Source organism: Diabrotica undecimpunctata, unplaced genomic scaffold (genome assembly GCF_040954645.1).
Source record: "Diabrotica undecimpunctata isolate CICGRU unplaced genomic scaffold, icDiaUnde3 ctg00000775.1, whole genome shotgun sequence".
Taxonomy (NCBI): Eukaryota; Metazoa; Arthropoda; class Insecta; order Coleoptera; family Chrysomelidae; genus Diabrotica; species Diabrotica undecimpunctata.
In genome coordinates this window covers 60,623-85,218 of record NW_027311998.1, presented here as the reverse complement: position 1 = coordinate 85,218, position 24,596 = coordinate 60,623, and the positions used below count along the sequence as shown (strand labels likewise).

The 24,596-nt window shown below is 32.3% G+C and overlaps 1 long non-coding RNA gene across 1 annotated transcript; it reads left to right on the top strand.

Annotated features, from left to right (window-relative positions):
- Positions 1–6,840: 6,840 nt before the first annotated feature.
- On the top strand, positions 6,841–7,747 carry LOC140431428 (uncharacterized). Its single transcript, XR_011949675.1, has 3 exons — positions 6,841–7,014; positions 7,070–7,241; positions 7,358–7,747. It is a non-coding gene; the product is annotated as an uncharacterized lncRNA (long non-coding RNA).
- Positions 7,748–24,596: the final 16,849 nt, after the last annotated feature.

The following is a 24,596-nucleotide window of genomic DNA, read 5'->3' as shown; positions in this document are numbered from 1 at the left end:
GGTCTCAAGGAAAAAATGCAGATATTGTCTAGATTATTTTTAAAAAATATCAATACTGATACTGCAATCACGGTCCCTAACTTATATGTAATTTTTTTGTCGGTTTGGGATCTAATTTTAAATTTGAAGGTAAATTCAATTATTTTTAAAGTTTATCTTATTTTTTTACAAGTAAAAAGAATTTGGCTACACAACTGAGAAAACTAATTTATTTTACCTATGATACAGTACTACTCAGGCTTATAATATAAAACATTGCAAAATACACACTTTGAAGTCATGAAACAACCACATATATCACTCCATTCATGTTTAAAATAATATTTCTTGCAAGGCACAAATTCTTTTAACATTTCACGTTCTTCTGGTGAATACTTACACCACACGGCACTAGTCATATTTTTCATTAATAGAAAAATAATATTTTCTAATTTCGTATTTTGTGCTGTCGTTGAAGACATTATCCCTTCAGTGTTTTTTCTTATGATCGGAAGTTCATTTAGTACTTTTATTGGTTTGATTCGTCTTGAGTTGGTAGTTTTTCTAAATCTCTCCTTATCTAGAAAAACTACTTTCCATTTGGAGTAAGACTGCCACATTTTGTGTTATTGAAAGTATTGAAAGTTCTTATTAAATGTTCTTACCTTATCTTAAGGATCGGAACTGGAAGTCTTAATACTGTATAAGTGGGGGAGGGTGAGGATCAAGACCGGAAGTCTTAATCCTGTATATGTAGATTGGGGTGAGGATCAGGAAGTTCTTATCCTGTATATGTAGATGAGGGTGAGGATCACGACCGGAAGTCTTAATTTTGTATATGTAGATGGGGGTGAGGATCAGGAAGTTCTTATCCTGTATATGTAGATGGGGGTGAGGATCAGGACCGGAAGTCCTGATCCTTACCCTCATCTACTTATAACTACTCTCTCTTGATAATTTTTCGAAAAATGCTTCCTTTTCGAGTTATTTGCATTTTTTTGTTGAAAAAATGCCTTAATTAGTGATTTTTGGGATTTTTTTTCTAAAAAACTAGTAAATTAATTGCAATTTTACAAATAGCTTTATAATCTTTAAACCGTCGAGTACAAGTTAGAATATTTTGATAAGGATAAATGGTTTCTATCTCGCTAAAAACGTGGACCCAAATATTTCGAATATGCCTTTCGAGAGTATTCCGCTAAGCGTGTACAGCGGTTGAGGTGCTGTAGGCGCTCGAATCTTTTCAACTTTTTTAATAATGTAATATATATATATATATATATATATATATATATATATATATATATATATATATATATATATATATATATATATATATGAAAAATATCTGATAATTGATTAAATGAAATTTTAATTTTATTTAATACTACGTAGGTAAGTAAATACTAGGTTACAATTACTAAATATTTTACATTTCACTACAAATTTCTTAGATAATTCTAAATTAGCGCCAACGATATAGACTTGTTTTAACTTGTTATTGGGCGCGAATTAAGATATAATATTGCATTAAAAAAATGCATCTAATGAAAAATTACCATTGTTCTGAAGCTATTTTCTTGTGGCATTGTAAATTAATTACTATTTAAATGGAATAAGCCACAATTAAAGGTTAAAATACGTTTATTGACGTTTCAATTTCCACTTCGGAAATCGTTCTCAAAATACAAACATTAGTAAATTAAACAAATTTTGTTTTTTTTTTAAACAAAATTTGTTTAAAAAAAAAATTTGTTTAAAAATTACATTATTATAGCATTGTAAAAAAATAATTTTAATTTTTTTAGTTATAATATGTCTATATAAAAATAATTAGAAATATCTTTTTTTTTTAATAAATTGTACGTAATATTTGTATTGAATTAATTTTTTAAATTTAAACAAATATTTCTACGCGCCGCACGCCTGTATCGCTGCAACCGCTGTACACACTTAGCGGTAGACTGCTCCAAAGGCATATTCGAATATTTGTGTCCACGTTTTTAGCAAGATAGAAAAAAATTATCCTTGTCAAAATATTCTAACTTGTACTCGACGGTTTAAAGATTATAAAGCTATTTGTAGAATTGCAATTCATTTAGTAGTTTTTTAGAAAAAAAATCCCAAAAATCACTAATTAAGGCATTTTTTAAACAAAAAAATGCAAATAACTCGAAAAGGAAGCATTTTTCGAAAAATTATCAAGAGAAAAAAAGTGTTTATTTTGATGAGATACACCTAAAAAAATTGATTCCGAAGCAAGTCGGTGAAATTGCTTTTTTGTATAAGTTATTTGTTAATAACAATTGCCGGCCCACTTGTAAAAATTTTAAAAAAATACATTTCATCTTGGAAAAATATATAGAATCGAATAAAAAATGTTTGGTGCATTAGAAATGCAAAAAGAATTTTAGTCGGTATATTCTGTTTCTAAGCGTCTTTTGAGGGGTAAACCGCTCGCCTAAAAGTATTTTAGACGCTGAAGAGAAATAAAAAGTAGATATTGATGTAAATGTGAAACAATTTAGTTAAATATGTCGAGACTTTGTGAACACTTATGATTCATATACCTTTTCTATACATACTGACGGAGATCAGAGATCTCAAAATTACAGATCCATGGAAAACTCTAAAAGTTATCTCTTTATTCAAAAACTACAACCAAAGCGACTGTTAAAACTAAAGAAGCATTAGTTTACTAAATATTCTATAAAATCCAGACCAATATCCTTTATAATAGGTCAAAGGTTTTAACCGAATACATTCAATTGAAGAAAATCAAAATCATCTGACTTACAGAAACGCGTAGAGAATTTAACCTTGTAACCCATATAGCTTTAATTGACTTCAAAAAAGCTTAGAACCGAAACGATGTCTAAATCGAAATTAACTAAGTAGTAAGACAATGTTAAATCTTTAAGAGCAGCATGCCAAATTATTTGAAAAAAAAGACGTTTACGCTCGCAACTTCGCCTAACTCTTAGAGACAGGGTTAGAAACTAAGAAATAAGAAAACACGTCACAGATGTCAGACCTCATAACTTGGCTAAAGTGGAACTGGGCGGGTCATGTAGCTAAAATGAATGACAGGCAGTGGACCCAAAAAATTACAGTGTGTAAACCACGAGCAGATAGAAGAAGCAAAGGGAAACCACCTGCACGATGGACAGACTATGTCAAAATAATCGCTAGGATTTGGATGCAGGAAGCTTAAGACCGACAAAACTGAACGCAGAAGGCTGGATGATGAAGATAATATTTGCAGCTATTTCAGCACCCTCTTGCAATATTATATATATATATATACATATATATATATATATATATATATATATATATATATATATATATATATATATATATATATATTTATTGAAATGAATAGAATGTAGGAGAAAGAAAAATAGTGTTTAAAAGGTTAATTTACAAGTTATATACTAGATAATATTAGATATTAAAAGTATTTGGTTATTTTAATATGTTATATACTAGAGAATTTTATAAAAATTATTTATGTGAGGGCATTTTTAAGAAATTAGCATATAAAAAGTATTTTTTTTTTATAATTATAATGTTGTAAATATATTTAAGTGAGCCATGTGATTAGGCAACCAGATATACATACTCTCCAAGTGACATTTTAAATAATAATTAGGAATATAAAGTGGGGTTATAATAATATGTTAGTTTAAAATGTTTAATTTATATATAGTTACTGATTTAAGTGTATATTCTGATCTGAAAAGCCCAAATGTCAACAAAATTATCAATAGAAAATTAAAGAATTCTCCAGAATACAGAATTTGACCTTTGTTCACGGAAGAACTTTCTCGAATAATGGTTATGTCTGTGGATGGAACATATATTTTTCGAGAACATTCATATAGGTAGGGAATAAAAAAAATCGAACAGGATTTCTTACCAGATGGTTCTGGAAGATTGAAAAGGTATAAATACTCGGTGATTTGGATTCAAGATGGCCAGTTTTAGTATGAAAGTTAGTTAGAGTCAGTCAATCAGTAAATTCAAGATAGTCAGAAGGTCCAATTGTTCAATATAGTGAGTTAAATGAAGATTAAGAAACAGTATAAAGAAAATATTATTGAAGATTAAGAATTATGTTATGTATAAATGGTGATTGGATAATGCAAGAAGTATTAATTGAAAATTAAATTTATATAATATATTTGGTGATTGGATATTGGTATACTGAAAAGAAGAATAAATATAAATATATAATATATTTGGTGATTGAATATTGGTATATTGAAAAGAAGAATCAATATAAATGCTGTTTGCTGGTTTGCTTGGTGGTTTATAAATGCTGGTGAAGAAAAATATCTTAAATTGGTGGAAGCTGATAATTGGAAAAAGTAATTTCACAAAAACAACGATAACCGAAGCTGAGAAGAAGACATTGAGTAGTGATTATAATCTATATAGTGGAAAACAGTTCATTTAGGCATTCAGTGACAGAAAGGTACAAAATTTTGTTAATATAATTTAGTTAGTGTCATAACAATTTCAATTTTGAAGATAGTTTGTTTAAATTTTACATTGTCTATAGATTTTAATTAGTTTCATAAGAATTTCAATTTAAAGATAGTTTATTTTAAATTTACATTGGCTAGGTTAGATATATATGTGTGTTTCATAATAGATATAATAAAGATAATTTAAAAAAGTACTTACAAACTAATTCTTTGAGAACCGCGATAAAAACCCTATATATATATATATATATATATATATATATATATATATATATATATATATATATATTAGTAAAAAACACTCATTGCTCATCATTCACAAACAATACATCATAACAATATATATATAAATATATAAATATATATTATAACCTCAAATTTAGGTTTATTAAGTTTCGGTTGTCCCAGATGTAAACCGTTATAGCTCCGGTTCACTCAAGTGGAGACGGGAGTGAGTATATCTCAAATCTGGGATGTTAAAAATGTAAAATTTAATTGTCAGGCGCCAGTCAGATTTATCTGAGCCATAAAGTTTCTTTCCCTAACCTAAATCTGACAAAAGTAGAAAATAAAGAGACAACCTTAACTTACATTCGTTTATTCTTAAAAATACCACACTTGGTTTCAATATGAAAAGTAAGTGTCAAAAACCTATGTTTACACGTCGGATAAAATCAAGTTACAAATTACAACCTTAATCCCCTTTACTATTCGAAACAACTTTTGTACTATTTCCACCCCAGACTATTTAAAATTTTAAGCAATGTTATTAATTATTTAATCACATAAAAATAGTAGAAAATGAAAGTATACCTATGTATAACAATCTGCCATTTTAGCAGATGAATAAAACTTTACTTCAGGAAAATACCTCAAGTTATAGGCATTGGATCCAAGGCGAACAACAGATGGGTAAATTAAGTTACAACACTACAGCATAGCTGCTTTAAGTTTAAAAGTAGGCCCAAATATTGTACATAGGCATTTACAAAATGTTTAATCAACTTTAAAGTGAAAAATTATTACTTATTTAATAGATTTAAATGAAAATTGCACCAAGAATTTTATTAATCAATATTTCAAAGCCGTAAAAGTAAAATGTAAGTTAAAAAGTAAGTTAAATAAAACTAAAAACTTATCAAGTCTCCTCCGCTTCCTTCTACCATCCTAACACTGGATGTGTAACTCCAATGGAAAAGATACATGGAAAAGTGCTTCCATAAACTTCACCAAAGTCATTTTTGAATTAAGCAAAAACAAACTGCTACAGACTTCTACATACGAACCCAAGCTGTACAGTCTCAAATCCATACCAAACCAGGAATTGGTGGTCTGGATTGTAAAATAAAACCCCAAATACTAAAGATCCAGAAGCAGAAATCTACAGATACTGAAAACTGCCCTCAATTTGAGAGCGTTTCCAAAATTAATCGACCTTTCAATAATCTTCCAACAAGCTAATCAGCCTGCATACTTCCTCTAAAATGCTGTGACCACAGGGTTAAAACTCCCTTAACAGGTTGAAAAGCATGATACATCACAAATACCAAATTTCCATCAAAATCTTGCGAAACTCCAAAAAAACAACTATCAGAGGCTTCTTAAATAATAATAGACGAACTTCTTAATCTCCACAATCTGTGATGGTTTCAAATTACCATATATTAAATTAGAATTCGTCACTCACACCTGTTAATCATGCAGACATTTTAACGTCCAAATCAGAAGTGAGGAGTCCAAACGACAGACCCCGGAAACTGTCAAATCCTTGGGACACAATAGAACTACAAAACACATCGACCATTAAAGTGATAGCCCCGAACGGCCGGATGACGTCATAAATCAAATCACCAAATAGACTTTGAGTACAGTGTCTTTCACATGCTCTAACAATTCCTCATGCTAATCGGAGCGACAGAATTAAGTTGTCATTCGTACTCATAAAATGAATAGAGAGCAAAACATAACATCCTTGATGTCACCAACCACGGCATTAGAAACACTAGTTATGGTAGAAAAATCTCCGGATACAACTTCCCAACAATTCCAAATAGTTCTCGGAGCGACAAATCTACTTGTCTTTCGGACTCCATGAGTCACAGAATTCCCACAGATATATCACGGAACATCTACTTAACCATGAAACACGTAAGTTCCAACCTACCCCATAGTGACATCACAGAACACACCGCTCGTGAAACGACACAGCGGACGTCTCCTGAACTACAGTCTAATACCCCAATACCTGAGATATACGAAAAATCAAAACAGAAGAAAGAAGAACTGATAACCAAACATATTTTATTATTTATTATGAATGATGAAACGACTTTAATTAATTACAAAAGTGATAGAAAATAGTGTTTAATCGTAATTCTACTGATGAGAATGGGTAAACTCGACATTCTCAGTCCTGTGTAATACCTTACAAGAAAAGTTCTATTGCAAACCACCAGATGTTAACAATCAAAATAAAAGATTACTACTTAGCAAAACAAGATAAATGAATGTTAAATACATTTCTACTAAACACTCTAAACAGGTATGAATCAAACAACTACATACAATCTGTTCTAATTACTATTAATATGTTTTAGAGAATATTATCTCAAGGAATCAAACTTCCTAATAAATTATAGCATTTATCAAGCTGAAATATTTTAGAGGATTTCTCTAAGAGGTTTTATGCTTTCCATATAAACTTCCTAACAAGTTATAGTACCGGTCAGACTGAAGCGGGCTGTTTTAGGACTATCGAGAGACACACAGGTATGTACACACAATAGCCCCACGGTTACTTAAAACTAGAGTAAAAACCACATAGAGAACCCCAATTATACCCAAAATAAGAAACAAAAATAGCTAATACTAAACAACCTTTTTAGCAAAGTTTTCAACAAGTGGACGCCAAAACAACAACTTACCTAGCAACCTTTTAGTGATTTGAATGTTTTTGTCAAGATCTTATGACTTAGTGGGATACAGACAGCACTATTTATCCGGACTGATAGTGGCAGAATAATCACAAAAACTGTGGTCTGACAGTAATCTATCAACAAATTTGTCATGATGGTGAACAAAAATAGATGGCTACAGCACAGTACCCTTAACCGAATGAGGTAGCAAAGTAGACAAAACCTTTGGGCTGACAGTCCGTCTAACAACAACTTTGTCATGATGGTCGATAGAAATATAGTTACATCCAGTACCCTTAACCGAATGAGGTAGCAAAGTGGACAAAACCTTTGGGCTGACAGTTAAAGTAAAAATGAAACAAAATTCTCAGAAAGCTATTTCACTACCTATAAGGAACTATACAATATCTACACTTAGAAATTTCATATACTTTATTATGTAACAATGTTAAATAAATCACATAACAGGTGCAAATTTACTTAATATATATATCCAAATTATACTAACAATCCTAGGGTCAAAATAAATCTGTTACAATATATATATATATATATATATATATATATATATATATATATATATATTGTATATATATATATATATATATATATATATATATATATATATATATATATATATATTATTGTGATATTTAAAGTCTTGGTGCGCCAAGCAATAATTAGCTAATTAATTTTTTTGATTAATTAAAATTATTTAAATGATATGATTATGACTCTATCACAATTTTTAATTCTTTTATCTCAGGGTTAAATTCGTGCTTCAATATCTATGCTATTACATGTGAAAGGTAAGGTCCAGAGAATACCGGAATAATAAAAAACACATATGATCTAACACTATATATTGAAATAAAAATAATGAAATAATTCACACTCAAAAGTTTTCAATAAACAAATCTCATATAAGGATTCTCAAAATTTTGTTCTCCGTACGTGAACAATCAAAATTAATGGTACAAACAATATTAATTGAAAACTCAAAATCCCAAACTATTCTAACTCTCCTAATCAAAATATTTATATCCTTTCTAAATTACGTGTAAAAATTGTGTTATCAATAAAAGAAAAAAACTGCAGAAACAAAAATATCTCTCTCTGATGATGAGTGGTCCAAATCCTTGTTCCTTGTAGACTATATTATCTCCTCTCAACCGCTCCCTATGTAATCAGCAATCTTACACCGATTGTTGCAAGTATGTCGTCCTTAATGATCTCCTTCAAAAGCACAAATCATTCAAATTATGAGAGCCTTTCTCCTCTCGACAAACTGAATCTCTCGTTGGCCCGAGTGAAAAATGACTCTTGGAATATCTTCTCTTTACGATAAACTGAATCTCTCGTTGGCCTGAACAGTGACTCTTGGAATATAAGTAGAGAAATATGACTTACAATATTTTGCTGCTTCAGCTTCTGTCAGATACACTAACTCCACAAAAACTCACTAACATTCAACACTACTGCTTGCTACATTTCAGGAACCGCCAGAGAACAATCACTGTTCGTCTTACAGACTTGGAAACCAACTGATTATCCTTTCTCTCTCCTCAATCTCGCTAAACTTTTTCCTACATACTTATCCCACCTTTTTCAATCTCCGCCAATCAAAACTCGTCACAATTCCCCCATTTTTTCATTTCGATAACAAACAAATTTTTACCTATAATTATAAAATTTCCTAAAACTTATTTACAAATAATATTTTCTATAATTCTTAAAACTAACAAAAACCTCTTTCTAAAATCTCTTCTATTTGTCTCTAATCACTGCATTAATGTGGTTCAATTGTCTTTGGATTTCACTTAAAATTATGCGGGTCACTCAAGTATAACAAAGAAATAATTTATGCAAAGCTTACATTTTGTTTAGTACAGGTAATCCAAGAATTTAATAACTCTCCTTCTTTGAAATGTTTATTGGATATTATCCTACTTATCTGAATTATTTTAATGTTTTTGAACTTTAAAATATTTTTAAACAAACCAATATTTTTCTCGATTTTACATATCATAACAATATATACAGGGTGAATTCCCTTCGTATGATGACGTCATCATTGTTTTGTTTAAATGGAACCTTCATTTTTTTTTCAATTTATGGATTTCTCTTGCTGAGCTGATTTCAAAAATGTATAAAACGTTGCTTTAAATTGGTACAGGGTTACAAAAATGCAAAAATTCATTTAGTAAAAAAATTTACTATTTTTTCAAATTATAATCTAAAATACAGGTTGAACCACCTTCGTATGATGACGTCATCACCAATTTTTTTTTAATGAGACTCCAATTTTTTTTCAATTTATAGATCTCCCTTGCTGAGCTGATTCCAAAAATATATAACACGTTGCTTCAAATTGGTACAGGGTGGCAAAAATGCAAATATTCCAAGTTACCTACAAAATAATAAATTAAGGATAAACGTAATAAACAAATTAAATTAAATTACATATTGTTATAAAACTACTTTAATATTATGCAATTACTGTATTATTACATTAACATTAACAAAAATAAACAAACGAAAATTTACAGTAAATGTTCAAATTGTTTTCCATTGATCGTGACAAAAATTTCTAAACCCGTCATTACTTACATCTTTAAGATTCTGTAGCATAGCGGGTGTTATGTTCTTTATTTCTTGTCTAATTCGGTCTTGTAGTTGACGGATATTAGCAGTTCTGTTTATGTAGACTTTAGATTTTAAATAAACCTATAAAAAGAAATCTAATGGGTTCAAATCAGGTACTCTAGGAGGCCATTCCACTGATCCCCTTCTTCCTATCCTCCGCTGTGGAAAAGTTCTGTTTAAAAATTCGCGCACAGCTACTGCGAAATGTGGCGGTGCACCATCTTGTTGAAACCAGATTCTGCGGTCTAAATTAGTGGGTATTTTAATATCAGGAAAAAACATTATCAGATCAGGAATTAATGTATTTATCCTGTTAAATCTTCATCAAAAAAATATGGACCAATAACTGTATTTCTCACAATACCAGCCCATACGTTCGTTTTTTTTGTGGTTTTTGCGTATGACACTTTTGCATCCAGTGTGGATTTTCATTAGACCAATAAGGGGTGTTTTGTCGGTTAACATGAACGTTCAAATGAAACGTTACCTTTTTAAAAACATTTGATCCTGAAGACTTTTCAACACTAATATCCCTAGATAATACTGGCACTCCTCAGTGTGGATTTTCTACTGCCGCCAAAATTATGTCTTGTTGAATATTTTCATTCATTTTTGGCCTACCATGCTTTACTGCATCTCTCACATGGACCAATTCTTTGTATTTTCGATCTATTCTGCTTACCGTATATTGTGAAATAGGTTCACGATCTGGGTGCCTTTCATGAAAAAAATCAGCAAACTTTTTGTTGAGTCCGCATCTTATCGCCAATACCAATCATCATTAATATTTCAATCCTATCACTTTCGGTTAAATGCATTTTATAAAAAAAGTTGCAAATGATAAATAGCTTGAATAGTTTTCACGTAAACATACCTTCTGTAAAGCCTTAACAATACAGATTTGTACTTTAATATTTTTTGAAAGTTTTTAACGTCAAATGAAAAAAAAAATAAAAAATATTGTAAAACATTAAAAATACATTTATGGTTCAGGGGCTTGGAGTACTAATAACAGCTGCTAGAAAATATTTTTATCATTCAGGGTCTTGGATCACCAATAAAAGCTGTTAGAGACAATGTTCCCAATGGTTCCCAAACGTGGACATTTACAAAAGCAACAATGGACAAAATCATAAAAACCCAAAGAGCAATGGAAAGACAAATGTTGCACATAAGATTAATGGATAAAAAGAGAAACGAGTGGATAAGAGAGAAAACAAAAGTGAGGGATGTTAGACAAGAAGTTGCAAAATTGAAAAGGAGATTTGCAGGATATAATATAAGACAAAAAGAAGACCGATGGAACAAAATTCTTATAAGTTGGAGACCGTGGGAATATAAACGAAGCAGAGGAAGGCCCCAAATGAGATGGGCAGATGATATCAAGAAGCACGTGGGCCCTAGGTGGATGACTATAGCGACAGACAGAGAAGAATGGAAAAGGATTTTGGAGACCTATGTCCAAAGATGGACCGAAGAAGGCTAATTAGATAGACAGAGACAATGTTACAAATAATGCAAGGTGTTTTTAATAGTTTAATAAGGTAACAATATGAAATTTCATTTAATGTGTTTATTATTACGTTTATTCTTCATTTATTATTTTGTAAGAAACTTAGAATTTTTGCATTTATGCCATCCTGTACTAATTTGAAGAAACATGTTATGCATTTTTGGAATCAGCTCTGACTGTGATGACGTCATCATACTAAGATGGTTCACCCTGTGTATTAAATTATAATTTGAAAAAATAGTAAATTAAAATCAAAAATCGACTTGTTTCGGGAATTTCTAATACGAATTTTTGCATTTTTGCCACCCTGTACCAAATTGAAGCAACGTGTTATACATTTTTAGCTCAGCTCAGCAAGGACATCTATAAATTGAAAAAAAAATGGGGGTTCTATGTAATGTTGTTTGCTATCTAATTTCTGTCTCTACTTTCTACCCCAGAATCTTAGGCCTGAACTATGCCTGAATTTTAAGTACTGCATTTTCAGTTTCCTTTACTCGCCTGTTATTTTGTGGATATTTAACATTTTATAACGGGTACATTAGTCTTAACTTGTTACGGTGCTCTTCTGGTTTGGCAAGTGCCGTAGTCTAGAAGTTAAAATTACTAAAGACGCGCCTCCTAGTGTTCAATCTTAGGCCGGTTAGGATAATTTTCTATGTGCCTTTTTGTTCTCTGGAAACCTCTAAAAATAAGCCTCTAAATAGCCGGCTTATTATATTATGTAACAAGGCATCTCGCAATGCGGCAGTTCGTAACCTCACAAATGGTAACGGACAATTCGTAACGCCGTCAACTCATAAACACTTCATTACTTCGAAAGTTCGTAACTATGACTATTCGTAACGGTATAATTCTGAACGTCAAAATTAAATTATTCTGTTTATTTTTTTTAACATGAAAACAAACTTTAATTACAGTTGCAATTGAAATTACGTGTATCAATTTAACGAACCAGCATCAGTATAAACATTTAACATTATTTTGAAGACTGTCTTAAAATAAAGATAATATACCTGTAACAGGAAATACAATTTAAGTTTGTACCTTTTGATGTTCGTTAAATTTAGGGGAGGGTAGAACACAATGAGGCAAAAAATACATTTCTATTTTTAACGTCAGCATTTTTGAATTTGTCTACAAACTGAGTTAACCGGTCATCAATATGATTTTTTGCTCAATATAATCTTAATTAAATATTCCCTCATGACTGAAGAAACAAAATCTACTATGATTATTTTTCTAACGATCTACATTGAGTACCATTGGTGGTACACAATGAATCAAGTGGTATTATTTCAATATTTTGTTGAAGAAAATACATAGAGTGTAGTTTTTATTATTGAAAATAGCAATTTTACAGGTAAAATAAAAAAAAACTGAAATGAAAGAAAATTTTAACGGATCTTAATCCTTTCAAACTTTACATCACATTTCAAATAAGATGCAAGGCGCTTGTTTTTTTATCTACATTTTTTGGTTTTAGTAAAATTGATACTACAACATCTGACTGCAGGAATGTCTTTAACTAAAGGAAAAATGAAGCAGCCTTAAAGCTTACCACTTTTTCTTAAAATTGACACTTGTAATTACTAATACAAAACTATCAATGGAAATTTCTGTACTAGCATCAATGGCATAATCGTCTTCCAACTGTAAATTTTCACATTCATCGCCAGAAGAATCATCATAATTGATTAGTTCTTCACTTTTCTTAGATAAAGTGCTATTACTTCGTTTATTTTTTTTTCTGTTTTCGTGCTGAGCTACTTACCTTATTTAAATTTACCTTTATTCGTTTATTATTCTAACGAGTCATTTTTTTTTATTGCTGCTTTTAGTGTTAATTGATCCAAGTCAGGTGTGTTAGTTAAAATTGCATTCATTTTAATTTTCCTTGTCATCACAATTTTTCTCTTTTCTGCTTTTGGAAATCTTTTAAACTCGTGAGGGAAGATGAACGAACTTAAACTCGCAGATGATACTATTGACTTAGAGTTTTAAGACGTTATCGGTTTTTCAGTTGTCCTTGGTGGGGATTATACTTGATTTTCAGGTGTCTTCGATGAGGATGATATAACATGATTGGAAACTACAATGAACATTTCTGTCGACTCTGGTTGTGGATTTGACTCTTCAGTTTCATTTTGTCTAGCAGACACATAACTTTCAATGAAGTTAGCTTCAGAAAAAATATCTCTATTAAGGTGAAAAATTCCCGTTTTATTAAAACCTGACAGAATATTAGTAGGTGTTAATGTTTTAATATGTGCCTCTTCTACAGATTTTGCTATCTGGTATATTGAAATAAGTTTACCAGGATAGCTGAGCAACCATGAGTCTATAGTGGCATTGTAATAAGGTTTAAAGAGAGCGAAAATTAAAACATCAAAGGGTTGCAGTTTGTTACTACAATGAGGAGGAAGAGTCTGTATGATAACACCATTATCCTTTGCCAGTTGAACAACGTGATATGTTACGTGATTGTCGTAGATCAGTATGGAAGGGTTTTCAATTGAACTGTTGCTAAACTTGATGGAGTGTTTCATAACATCGACAAACAGGTCACTATTCATCCATCCACTTGGATTTGCCCAACCCAGTGTGCCAGGTGGAGCTCCTTGTGTCATATGCTCCTTATAATATTTCCTTGGAAAAACTATGACAGGAGGCAAAAACGTTCCATTCGCACATACAACGGCACATGTGGTAATAAGAATACCCCTTTCACCGCTAGTACAACTATTCAGCTGTTTTATACCTTTCTCCGCTACGACTTTCTGCACTGTTGTTGTACTAGTCTCACCATGGTTATATATCCTGATATTAGACACAGCTGATGGATATCTAGAATAAACGGCATGTAAATTGTCGAAGAACTTGTTGACATTGTGTGGATTAAATTGTGTTTATCTTAATAAACTGCAACCCTCTGGTTGACATATACTCACGTTCCCACTCCTATTTAAAAATGAATGGAAACATTGGATTCCAGCTATTTTATCCTTGATAAAATTCTCTGAAACTGGAATATTGTTTTTAATCGCCATATCATATGCTACCTTTCATGTTTGAATGGTTATTAATCCGTAGCTCATTTTGCTACAAGTTTTGATGTGATCACACAAAGAAATTTCCTGTTCCTCTGACAACACACGTCGTACAACATAATTGGGTTCCATTCAATCATTATCTGGATTAGTACGTTTTCTTGCGACATATCTTAGTAATGTCGGAATGTCAATGATTTTCCGTCTAAAACATCTTGTCCAGCACTTGTCATATCATCGTAGCTGAATGGTTACGTTAGAAAAACTTGGTTTTTCTTTGCGCACCATGTCGGTAACAAACATTATAAACTTTTATTCTACCTATACAACATATTATTATATTATAAAAACTTTAGTAGCACAAAATGTTACAGTCTCATTGTATACTATCATCCAGTGTCTCATTGTGTGCCAAGTATCATTGTTGTAAACAAATGTAAATATTCATATTTAAGTTTTAGTTTTGAGAACTATCGGAGGTTAGACTAACTTAACTGTGGTATTTCACGCATGCACTTGCAAATTGACACAAATCAACAATAATTAATGTTGATAATCAGTCTACAAAACTATATAAAAAGTAACTTCTTACCTTAACTAAACAGTAGTTTATCACTGCAACTTTCATGATATCACGAATGAAAGGATGGTATTTTAACTGGCGCTGTAAAACGACATTTCTGTGATGATGTTGGCTACAGCATTGAATCTTAGCGATAAATTTGAAAAATTATTAGATTGTCTTATTGTGTACCATATCTCATGGTGTACTACACTCCCCTACATATAAATGGTTTAAGCCAATAACCGAGAGATATAACGCATATGTTTTAGTTTTTACAACAAACCAGTCAGCATACTTTTAAAATTGTATATATCTGGTTATACCTTTTGGTTGTTATAAATATAAATTGTATTGATTATTATAATAATTATATTGGTATTAAAGTGGTTTTTATTTATTAGATTATCTTTCAGGCTTACTTTTACTACTTTAAAGTGATAATTCACTTATAACTTACTCATAACACAAAAATATGTGTGAAATTTAGTTTTAGGAAAGTATGCAACATGCATTTTTGTTTACATCCGATAATGCTAAATTTACTAAAAAACTAAATGTTGGTGTTACGAACTGTCGATGTTATGAAGTGTTACCGTTACGAATGGGGTTATGAATTGTCCATTACCAGTTGTATAGTTACGAACTGTCGCATTACCTTTTTTTACTTTTTATTTATACTAGAATCGTAAAAAGTAAAAAATATCTACTCGCGGATAGATACTATACTCATTCAAGCCTGTATAATAAATAAGACATAATATAATAAAACAAGAAAAGTGTAAATATATAACCAATATAGGTACATAACAAAATATTGTTATGTCAGGAATCAGGTTGACTTTACTCTGCTCTATAAATGTTTTTGCAACTATAATAGATCAATTAAAGCCTATCCGAGAGTAGATAATATATACTCATGTTAAAGAGATCAACAAGCATAAAGGAGCTAACAGAAATAATAAGATACAATACACAAGCTTGTAACACTGCGTGCTACAATGATATATGCAAGGCCAGAATCGCTCACTGTCGAAGAGAATTGGGCAGGGTTTTCTTAAACATATAGAAACTATATCGTATCTTAAATCCAAGCACAATTAGATAATATGAAATTATAATTTATTATTGGACGCCACCCCTGGTTTATCCTCGAAGGGGACGAGCAAAAAAAAAATAAGATTTATCGAAGGTTTACAAGAAAACTATTCTTTATTATTTCTTAGTAATGAACAAAAAGAAAACATTAAAAGTTATGTCATCCCAAAAGGATACCAAAATACCATTTCATGTTTACATTACCATAAACAAAAAGCTTTGTATCGTATTAAATTAAGAATTAGTTATAAAGTAAATGAATATATATGTATATTAACCCCAAATTTCGAAATTTGTTTACATTGAAAATAATATAGTTATTTATCAACTAGGAATAATGAAGAAAATAAACCTTTAAATAAAATTAGAACACTTCACTATATTTTCATTTTTTTGAGTTCATAATCATTTCCGTTGTCTTAAAAGTAGGTATAATAAAAATTGGTACAACCTTAATCTGCTCTGTTTCTTTCCTCATTTAATCAGTCACCAAATAAACCATTGATTCGGCTACATCCTATATCATTCCACCACCATCCTAGATAAGAGGGGTTAGGTATTCCATAAAAAGATACTGCTACTGGGCCATGATCTGGAATAACTCCATACCAATACTATCTTGCGACATGTATTAGAAATATATCAGGATTATAGCCTCTCCAATAAGGGTCTAAAAAAATAAATATCTATCTGAAATATTGACAAGAAAAGGATTTCTTAGCTCACCTCTAAATGAGACCCACTTTGGAAACACGTCTTAACGGTTGGACGTTCTTAACAGAAAAGAGCGAGACACTATCATGGCGCCTGATTCTGGGCGTGAGTGACAAGGTGATGAATGTGCTCATCTACCGGATATATTTGGGAATTACAGAAGAATCCTTGAGTCGGCTACAGGTAGGTACTTGACAGATAGATGAGGTTAGTAGTTTTATTTAAAAAAAAATAATCGAAATTTATAATGATTTTCTTTTAAATCTTTTGAAACGGTTACACAGCCCTCCCCACGATTTCAACTGGGTACCAGCGTGGAATCGGACTAGACATGGTGGCACACCATACTAACCTTTTCAAAAGTGGAAATAGATATACGGAGAGGTAAGACAAACAGAATGGACAAATGTAGCTACAATCTGGACTCACAGAATCCTTCTTTCACAACTCATGTGGGAACAACTCAAAGATTTCAGAACAAAGCGAAACAGAACGCATAGAATATTTATGACTCAACTATAAAAATGTAAACAAAAAAAAATAATTGCATTCTCACTCTCAAAATGCATAGGGTATTTCACCTATAACCAATTCATGAACAAAGCGGAATAAAACAAAACATATCTACAAATCATTATTTGAGACCAAATGCTAGCATTCAATTGAAATAATATAATTAAGATATTACCATTTGAAATTTAATAAGTAATATAAAGAAAAACATACTAGTGTTGTCACCAAGATACACAACAGATAATTTACTGCGTAGTCGTTAGGGGACCTAACACAATAAAACACAAAAAAAAAATAATGTTATCGTTTGTTCGGAAGCGTAGAGTCTTTCATCTATGACTTAATCCACGAATAACATAAGAATAATAATAAAATCGTATCATTAACGCCATAAAATACAAAATACAAATGTGTCATCGTTTGTTCGGAAGCATAGAGTCTTTCATCTATGACTTAATCCACGAATAACATAAGGTAATAACGCAGCGCGTCATTATAGACACATTTAGAAATACTCAAAGAAAAGGAAAGAGTTACTAATAGTTCAAAATTGGGTACATTAAAGTTCTACGAAGACAAGCCTTAATAGTTTACTGGGAAAGGTAGACATCAGAATTTCTGTAAGACACATCTATATTTAGAAACAAAAAAAGCTAATGTTTAGTTATTAGTGTGACAACTAGAATTTGTGATAACTAACGTGTATCATCCGCCTATAATAGGGACAACATCGGTAGGTCAACTTCGGGTAGGGTCAACTTCGGGTAGGGTCTAAATAATTCCAGATTACATAACTAAACAAGTATTGGAGAACTAAAAAAGTTTCTTGACGCGGGAGGCTGTTATTCTAGATTTATTACTGAAATACAATTATGAATGGCTTATCATTCCGACGAGTCAACTAGCGGGAATCCGCTTACTTCATCCCTAGCCTTCCTCAGTGTCTGGCCATTCAGAATATAGGATGTTAGACAGCAATAATCTTTTCAAACATTATTTTGGGGGGTTTCGAATAGAGTCGAAATTCGAAGGTCTCCACACTAAGAGTAAAACTTAGGCAAAATGAACAGATACTATATTGAACTATCATTTGTAACTAGACAGAGGAATCTTGATATCTTTGGTATAGGTACCAAAAATATTACTTGGATTTATAAATCCGTAAAATAAGAAAAATTGAATTTTGTATCAACTTGAAGACAACTAAAGGTATGTACAATTTATTGTAATATAAACTAACATAAACATAAAAATATCACATTCTACCAAGGCATTCTAAAAATAAAATGAGATTAAATTTTGCAAACACCCTTAAAATCAATATAGGTTCTTGGTCGGGGTAGCATAAACTCAAGATCTCGATCAATACAAACTAGAGAGAAAATGATACCGAAGTAGAATAAGATAAGATAAAAATAAAATTTATGTCGAAAAGAAATACGACATATATATAGACATACTGAACACAATAAATGATCAATATTATAATAATAAAAAGTAAAACAGTTCAGCGAACTGGGGTGCGAGCCAAACTGAGTTGCTCTGGAGATCGACGTGCGGAGTCTCCTACACTACTTCCAGAGGCTCGTCTCTTTGCGACAACATCTGAGATACACAAAATTATTAATTGGAATAGGGATAGGTCCACTAATCCACTTGACTATAGCAGGATGGTCCCTGACTAATAGTCAACACCGCCGACATAAAACAAGGGTTGTCGAGACAGCTCAAAAAAAAATGGAAAGGGGTCAACTTCCTGAAGAGATAGAAGCACTAGGGGACAGATTTGCCAAAGCAAAGTGGTATTCAATGTACTAAGTACTAGGGTATCAGTGCTGTACTGACCCCACGCCAAAAAAAATTTGGAAAGGAAACGAATCCTCTCCAAGATAAAGTTCGCGTTAGCGCAACTCTTCCTGTACACGGGCCACGGAGGGGTTGAATAGTCGCTGGAGAAGGTAGCAAATATTAAGTACGCAAGGCGTAAAGGAAATCAACTAAAAAATTAAAAATTAAGAATGGACTGAACATTTTAGAAGAAAGGTATTAAAAATTTAAGAAAACCGATTTATTCGGTTTCAGACAAATCTGAGTTATCCGACGAAACATTGACTAGTTGATAAGCTTTTAGGTCTTTTATATGCCAATTTCCGGCATTTGATCCATCTGGATTTCTAAAAACATATACTAAAGGAGATAACTTCTTAATAACCGTACATGTTTTGGAGCGCTAGATAGGACCAAATTTTTCTCCAAACTTGGTCACCGACGTTAAACTGTACGTCTCGTTTACGCAAATTATAAGTTTTGGCATTTCGCTCATATGCACGAGATAAATTCCTACGCACTACTGAAAAAACTTCAGTTAAACCTTTGACTTCCGAGGCATAACTATTACGATCACCCGGTAGGATTTCAATATCAGCAGGATCATTGGGCACTTGACCATAATAATTTCCAGATAACGGTACATGTCTAGCAAAATTCAGAAATGCAGGAGTATATTGAGTTACTTCATGTTTAGCGGTATTAATGGCTTGACGAATTTCATGAATATGTTTATCCCAATCACGATGGTTATCAATATAACTTCGAATCGCGGTACCAATAGTACGATTATTTCGTTCGACAAAATTTACCTGCGGTGAATAAACAGCAAAGAACCAGATTTTTTGGACATCATATCTTTTACAAAGATTCTTCATGATATTACAATTTAAATTTGAAGCGTTATCACACATGAGATGTTGGGGAACTCCAAACATTAGAAACACTTGTTCTTCCAAAAACTTACATATGTTAGAGGCAGTAGCCTTGCGCAGAGGATGTAACAATGTATATTTCGAAAACTAGTCAGCACAAACTAAGAGCCACGTAAAACCATTTTTACTTCTAGTCAAAGGGCCTATCAAATCGACAGCGATAATTTGCCACGGATACTCAGCTTTTTTCTCCTTACCCATTTTTCCCATTTGTGCGGTATTGGGTGCTTTTTGTGCTCCACATATTTTACAAGCACAAACATAACTAACGACATCTTCTCGCATCTTCGGCCAGTAATAGCGTTCTTGAATTCGAGCAAGAGTTTTGTAAACACCCGGATGTGCACAAGTAGCTGGATCATGAAATGACTTGATGACTCCTTCACGTTGAGGTTTAGGCACAAGAATCTTCCATTCAATTAGATTGGAATTGAAAGGGAGACATGCGGGAATAAACTTGTAAATGAGATCATTCTCAACTTTCCATTGTGGAAAATTATCGGGACTGGTTAAAATCTTCGTACGTAAGTCATCATACCAAGGGTCGATACGATCGGTGTCTACCTCAAGATAGGCAATTATATCTTTCTCGTGAATCCTGCTAAGTGCGTCTGGCACCTTATGAAAAGCTCCTTTACGATGAACAATTCGGAAATCAAATTGTTTTAGGCGCATAGCCCAACGAGCCAAACGACCTGTGGGATTTTTCAAATTCGTGAGCCATAACAAAGAATAATGATCAGTGATAAGAGTAAATTCAACATCGTCAATGTAAGGACGAAACTTTTCCACAGAAAACAAAGCAGCAAGGACTTCCTTCTCGGTGGTTCCATAAGAACGCTCAGCCTTTGTTAGAGAACGGCTAGCATAAGAAATTACTTTTTCTCCACCATCTATTTCCTGAGTCAACACGGCACCTAAACCGGTGTCACTAGCGTCACACTGAATAGTAAAGGGACGAGAATAATCAGGTTGTACAAGAACTGGGGAAGAAATCAAAGCTTCCTTTATAGCGATAAATGCATTTTCAGCTTCGGGTGTCCAAACTATGGATTCTTTCTTTTTCTTTCCTTTCAAAAGATCATTAATGGGGGAAACAAGAGTAGAAAAGTCCTTGACGAAGCGTCTATACCACGAGCAAAGACCAATAAAACGTTTAATCTCTGTCGTGTTGGTTGGACGAGGATAATTGACCATTGTTGAAATTTTATCTGGATCAGATCTGAGGGAGTTATCACCAACAATATAGCCTAAATATTTCAAAGATGTTTTGAAGAACTCACATTTTTCTACATTTATTGTCAGGTTGGCATCTTTCAATTTGTCTTTGACTTGTGTTAACAAAGCAATATGTTCTTCTGCAGTGGAAGAACAAACAATGATATCGTCTAGATAAGTAAAAATGAACGGTTCAAATTCAGGACCAAAGATTTGATCCACCAATCTTTGTTGGGTCTGAGCACTATTACAAAGACCGAAAGGCATTACCGTAAACTGAAATGAACCACGACCTACAACAGCAAAAGCAGTTTTCTCACGCGAAGCTGGCTCAAGAGGGATTTGCCAAAAAGCTTTCTTCAAATCAATTGAGCTGATATATTTAGCATAACGAAGCAAGGATAAAATTCTGTCAATATTTGGAAGGGGATATGTGTCGTGACGAGTGACCTCATTAAGGTTTCTGCCATCAAAACAAAATCTAAATTCACCTGACTTCTTTTTCACAAGCAAGACTGGAGAACACCAAGGACTGTTAGATGGTTCTATTACGTTTAATTTGATCATCTCATCGAGTTCACGATTTAGAATCTCAGACATATAAGGCGACATAGGAAAAGGGCGTTTACGAAACGGCTTAGCATCGCAAGTATCAATAGACATTTGGATTTTATTAGTCCTTCCAAGTCCATGCTTATTGTCTACTTCTTGAAAGCCATTAATTACAGTATCCGCTAAAAGTCTTAATTTAGAATCAAAGGAATCAATTGAGCACAAGGATGAATGGGATAGAATGTCACTTTGAGATTTTGAAATTATTTCACAAAGAGAATTTTTAACACTCCAAGTATTCTGATCAAAATTCATTGCCAAACAAAATTTTGAAATAAAATTGCTTCCTAAAATGAAATTAAGAGGTAGTGATGGTACTACGAGACAATTGACAACATGACAAACACCATTCGCCACAATCGGTAAATCGACACTGCCAGTAACTTTTTTATTCGAACCATCAGCCAGAGATACGCTTTGACTATTGGAAGAATCAATTTGAATATTGGTTTTATTAAGAAATTCTATTCCCTTAGATCCTACTACAGTTGTGGAACATCCTGTATCTAACAAAAGTGTAAAAGGTTGTAAGAAAATCTGGACTTTTAAATAAGGCCTATTATCAAATCGTTTTGAAGCAATCACTGGAGATACCCTTGGTTGCTTAAAGAAATCTTTCACAATGTTGAGCCATTTGGACCAATCAGAAACACAAAAATTTTTTGAAGACTTGTTAGTGATCACCAAACATGTATGTCCGGGATTTGCCTTTTGATCAGCAACACGCCTACCGAACTTAGGGGTGTTCCTTACTTGTTTTTTGAATAATTAGGACACGTTGATACAGTAACATCATCCTTACCGCAACGAAAGCAAAAATACCTATCAAACCTTTGTCGACATTCACTAAAAATATGTCCCTGTTTTCGACAATTATAACAAACAACCGTTCTATACTTCTGGGAATTTCTAATTGGAGGTTCTACCTTGGAGCTTTTAGAATTGTTGACATGGAGACGGGAATCAGAATTTTTTAAATCTGTTCTCCTATTTGAAACATTTGCTTGTTTCGAAGTGCTGGGGGAAACATGACTAACATAAGATACAGATGAAGATGACTCCTTTTTGACATTAAGAGCAACCGAATTATTTTCTAATTTACGGATCACTACAGACAACTCCTCGACAGTATTAGTATCAACCAGCGCAATCAGTGGAATATATTCTGGAAGGATGTTTTGTCTCATATGTTTTACAAGAGTCTTCTCTAAAGGTTGAGTTGTCAGACGTTTAGCTAGAGCCATAATCTGAGCTTGAAATAAAGCGAAAGGTTCACTTTTCTTTTGTTTTCTAATTGAAATTCTTTAGTTTTGCCATCATAATAGAAGATTTCAACGCAAAAGTGGAAAAGGAAACGATGATAAGTAATTGCTATTTTAATGGTAATAAGCCACAATTGAACGTTCAAATAAGTTTATTGACGTTTCAATTTTCACTTCGGAAATCGTTCTCAAAATACAAATATTAATAAATTAAACAAATTTTGTTTTTTGTTGCTAGGTGAAAAATTCTTCTAATAATTAAATTTTATCTGACTCATTTATATTGATAATTCAGACATATATTATTTTCGGACCCGGAATATTACAGAGGAATTACTTTATTAAACACAACACTAAAATTAACAACCAAAGTGATAACCAATAAACTGAATGAAATTATAACACTAGCAGAAGAACAAGGTTATAGGTCGGGAAGGTTTTAGTCGTTTCGTGGATCTTAAGAAGGCATTTGACCGGGTCGATTTAAAAAACGTTTTCCACTTACTGTACGCAAGAGAGATACCTCTAGGAATAATCAAAACGATCGAAAATATCTACCAAAACAACACAATAAAAGTAAAGTAGAAGAAGAACTAACCGACACTATTGAAGCTGTCAATGAGATAAGACAGGGAGATTCCTCTAAGTCGTCTATTGTTCAACCTGTTTATGGATGAAATAATAAAAAAGTAAGGATTAAAAAGAAGACCAAATGGGAGAAAAACAACTTAAAATAATCTGCTATGCAGACGACGCAATACTACTCTCTCAAAGTTAAAATGATTTACAACGTATGCTGCACCAATTTAATATAAGCGCCGGAAAATTTAACATGTTAATTTTCTCAAAAAAGACAAAATGCGTGGTTACAACAGCAAATTTACTAAGATGTAAATTGGAGCTGGAAGGTCAGATAATAGAAAAAGTGATGGAGTTTAAATATCTAGGCATCACATTATCTAGAAGTCCACGAAAAAAGAAGTTGAGGAAGATCGCCAACCAGATAGAGGAGAACTCGTGAATGCTGGTCAGCGGGTAACGGTAGTCACCGGAATATTTACTTTGTTTATTTGAATTTCGCTCCCAGAGACGTTCTTCCTCATAGTGGCCGGTTATCCAAGTATTACCTTGTACCTTGTACCTTGCATGCAACTGAACTCATGTCAATTGGTTTCTGTTGTCACAGTAGAAAAATCGATGTTTGTTGTCTGTTCGTTGTAATTTTAACCGGCACGTAATAAGCAATCATAAATTTGTGC